The following is a 4,752-nucleotide window of genomic DNA, read 5'->3' on the forward strand; positions in this document are numbered from 1 at the left end:
AAAGAAAGAAAGAAAGAAAGAAAGAAAGAAAGAAAGAAAGAGAGAGAGAGAGAAAGAAAGAAAGAAAGAAAAAGAAAGAAAGAAGAAAGAAAGAAAGAAAGAAAGGGAAAGAAAGAAAGAAAAGGTGAGAAGGAAAGAAAGAGAGAGAGAAAGAAAGAAGGAAAAGAGGCCAGGCATGGTGGCTCACACCTGTAATCCCAGCACTTTGGGAGGCCAAGGCAGGCAGATCACGAGGTTAGGAAATGAGGACCATCCTGGACAACAACATAATGAAAACCCAACTCTACTAAAACCGTGCACAAAAAAATTAGCTGGGCATGGTGGCATGTGCCTGTAATCCCAGCTACTCAGGGGGCTGAGGCAGGAGAATCACTTGAACACTGGAGGCAGAGGTTGCAGTGAGCCAAGATCATACCACTGCACTTCAGTCTGGCTACAGAGCAAGACTCCGTCTCACAAAAAAAAAAAAAAAAAGTCGAAAAAGAAAACGAAGGAAAAGTAAAGAAACTTGAGAGGCAGTGCTTAGCTAAGTGGCTCACAGCCTAGGCTTCCAACTGTAATCACATTGCCAGTTTAAAGAAATACCATCACCTGTGCCCTCCCCACGGACACGGTCTATTGGTCTTAGTGGGAGTATGCATGTGGTTGTGATTAGAAAGTCAAATTGTCCCTCTTTGAAGATTACATAATACCATATATAGAAAAATCTAAAGACCACCAAAAAACTCCCAGATTTATTTCAGGATGCAAAAATCAAAGTACAAAAATTAGTAGCACTTTTATACACTAATGATGATCAAACTGAGAACTGAACTAAAGAGTCACTTTCTTTTACAAAGCTACGATAAAGGTAAAATGCCTAGAAATACAATTAGTCAAAGAGATGAAAAATCTCTGAGCTGTTGACCACCACCTGTGGAAGTTCACCTGCAGACCCTGACTCAACATTGGATAAATGAATGTACTTTCACACCATACAGTGATTCAAGTGGGCTAAGGATGGATATTGGCTGCTTTTAGAGGGTGAAAGGCAACCAACTGACTAAGATTCCCTCTCCAACTTTAAATTTATTCAGTATAAATTTTACAACAGAGGTTCTAAGTCAACACATTTGTGCATAATTAACATGGTTAAAAGAGTCGTTTTATAAATAGTAAAAGCTTTAGGTTCTGGGCACAGAGTAGACACTATTAACAGGTAATTCCCCTTTGATCTCCCCCTGAGAGGGACATCCAGCACAAAGTTGACATGAGTAAACAGAGTAGAGAGAAAGGGATGTGGGGTAAACAGACTTAAACTGGGAAAGCTTCTTATCATCCCTATCTTCTCCCTAACTTAATGGAACTACCACCTTCGGCCTGTCCCAATAAAAACTTTCAGCTTTCCAAAAGGTTTAGTACTATAATATATAACCTTCCCTAATATTTTCCATAATGTTTTGCCATCACCCCAAGCGAATCTCAATAAATCTCTGCAAGTAAAATTACAAAACACTGATGAAAGAAATTGCACATGACACCAATGGGAAAAACATCCCATGCTCATGGATTGAAATAATTATAATCATTAAAATGACCATAATGCACAAAGCAATCTACATATTAAAGGCAATTCGTATCAAAATGCCACTGTTATTTTTTATACAATTAAAAAATTCTAAAATTTGCCTGGAACAAAGAAAAGAGCCTGAATAGCCAAAGCAAATTTAAACAAAGAGAAGAAAGCTGGAGATATTACATTATCTGACTTAAAATTATACTAGAAGGCTTAAGTAACCAAAATAGCATGACACTGATAAGAAGACACATATACACATAGATCAATGGAACAGAATAGTGAACCTAGAAATAAACCACATGCCTACAAACAATTGTCAACAAAAACATACATTGGAGAAGTGACATCCTATTCCACCAATTGTGCGGAAAAAATTATATTGCTGTAAGCAGAAGTATGGAATGGGATCCCTATCTCCCACCATATACAAAAATCAACTCAGTATGAATTTAAAAATCTAAATTGTGAGACCTGAAACCATAAAAATGCTAGACAAAACTCTAAAGAAACTCGTCTGGACATTGACGTGGACAAAGAATTTATGACTAAGATATCAAAAGCAGATATGACAATTACAAAAATAGACAAAAAGTACTCAAGGGGGGATCGACCCAAGATGGCCGTGCAGGTACAGCTCAGGATTGCAGCTCCCAGTGAAAGCGCAGAGGGTGAGTGAATGCCGCATTATTATTGCCTGCAGACGAGGAAATTCCCAGGTGGAGGAGCCCCACGGGTCACCAGCGCAGCTGTTTCAGCCAGCGTGGCTATTTTGGTCAGTGCGGCTGAGTCAGCCGGCATGGCTGCTTGGCCCCTGCAGGTGCTTTGTCAGCACCCTGGCGCAGCAGTTCTTCATACAAAATACACTGGTCTGTGTGCCCTTTTGGCTGGCAATTGGAGCCATGGGAAGTCGTCCATTCATCTGTTTAAAAAGGGGACTGAACAGGAAACCAGGACATTAGATTCCACGGCAAAAAAAAGCCACAAATCTCAGTGCCACTGTTTAAGCCAGCACAGTGAGTCACCGCATGGGAAAACACAGATCCCAGTGCCTCTTCAACAGGTGACTGGAACACCAACTTAAAAAAAAAAAAGGCTCTGAGGCAGGGATCCAGGCGATCAGGCTCAGCTGGTACCATCCCCACAAAAGAACAGCAATCAGAAACTCTGCATTGAGAGATTCACAGCAAGCGTGGCTGAACCTGGGATGGTCCAGCTCTGTGGGGGAGGTGCATTGGCCATTACCAAGGCAGTCCAACACTACGGAGGTAGTCACCCAATGCTGAGGAAGTCTGCCATTGCCAAGGCAAACCACCATTGCTGAGGCAGCCCGCAGTTGCTGAGGCAACCCGCCATTATAGAGAGAGTACGCCAATACAGAGGTGGGCCACCATTGCCGAGGCAGTTCTAACTATGCCCATATAAAGAGGACTGCAGAGAAGTTCATTCGGCAGCTGGGCGGACCCCACAGCAGCTCAGTAAAGCCTCTACAGGCAGACAGTGACTAGGCTGCCTCCTTGCTGGGCAGGAAAGCTCTGAAGGAAAAAAAAAAAAAAAGAAGGCAGTAGCACAACAGAAACTTATAAATAAAGCCCTAAATCCCTGGGACAGAGCACCTGGGAACAAAAAGCGGTTTATGAGTTCTGCTGCAGCAGAATTAAACGTACCTTCCCAGCAGCTCTGAATGAACAACAGAGCTCACGGAGCTCACAGCTCAGCATTTGAGGTCCTATAAAGAAGAGACTGTCTCCTCAAGCAGCTCCCTGACCCCTGTATATCCAAAGAGCCACCTGATAAAGGAGAGATCAGACTGACACTTGGTGGGTCTCCTTCTGGGACAAAGATAGGAGAAGAAGAAAACTGGTAGCAACCCTTACTGTTCAGCAGCTGCTGCAGGTGATCCCCAGGCAAGCAGGGCCTGGAGTGGACCTCAGCAGTCCTACAGCCAGAGGGGACAGACTGTTAGAAGGGAAACTAAGAAACAGAAATAACCACATCATCAACAAACAGAATATCCACTCAGAGACCCAATCTGAAAGCCAGCAACTACAAAGACGACAGGTGGATAAATCCACAAAGATGGGAAGAAACCAGCACAAAAAGGATGAAAACACCCAAAACCAGAACACCTCTCTGCTTACAAGGGATCACAACTCCTCACCAGCAAGAGAACAAGGTTGGATGGAGAACGAGTGTGATGAAACAACAGAATAAGGATTCAGAAGGTGGGTAGTAAGAAACTTCTGTGAATTAAAAGAACATTTTCTAACCCAAAGCAAAGAAACTAAGAACCTTGAAAAAAGATTTGAAGAAATGCTAACGAGAATAGACAAAATAGAAAGGAATATAAGTGAATTGATGGAGCTGAAAAACGCAACACGTGAACTTCATGAAGCATGCACAAATTTCAACAGCCAAATTGACCAAACAGAAGAAAGGATATTAGAGGTCGAAGATCAACTCAATGAAATAAACCAGGGAGGCAAGAATAGAGAAAAAAGGGGTAAAAAGGAATGAACAAAGTCTCCAAGAAATGTGGGACTATGTGAAAAGACCTAATGTATGTTTGATAGCTGTACCTGAATGTGACGAAGAGAATGAATCCAAGCTGGGAAATACTCTTCAGGATATTATCCAGGAAAACTTCTTCAACCTAGCAAGGCGGGCCAATACTCAAGTCCAGGAAATACAGAGAACACCACAAAGATATTCATCAAGAAGAGCAACCCCAAGGCACATAATTGTCAGATTCACCAGGGTTGAAATGAAGGAGAAAATACTAAGGGCAGCCAGAGAGAAAGGTCGGGTTACCCACAGAGGGAAGCCCATCAGACTTACAGCAGATCTCTCAGCAGAAACCCTATAAGCCAGAAGAGAGTGGGGGACAATACTGAATATCCTTAAAGAAAAGAACTTTCAACCCAGAATCTCCGATCCAGCCAAACTAAGCTTCATAAGTGAAGGAAAAATAAAATCATTTGTGAACATGAAAGTACTCAGAGATTTCGTCACCACCAGGACTGCTTTACAAGAGCTCCTGAAAGAGGCTCTACACATATAAAGGAACAACTAGTACCAGCCACTCCAAAAACATGCTAGATGGTAAAGAGAATCAACACAATGAAGAATCTGCATCAACTAATGCGCAAAACAGCTGGCTAGCACCAAAATGGCAGTATCAAATTCACACATAACAA

This window comes from Sapajus apella, unplaced genomic scaffold, assembly GCF_009761245.1.
Source record: "Sapajus apella isolate SASKATOON/1434 unplaced genomic scaffold, GSC_monkey_1.0 scaffold253, whole genome shotgun sequence".
Lineage (NCBI taxonomy): Eukaryota > Metazoa > Chordata > Mammalia > Primates > Cebidae > Sapajus > Sapajus apella.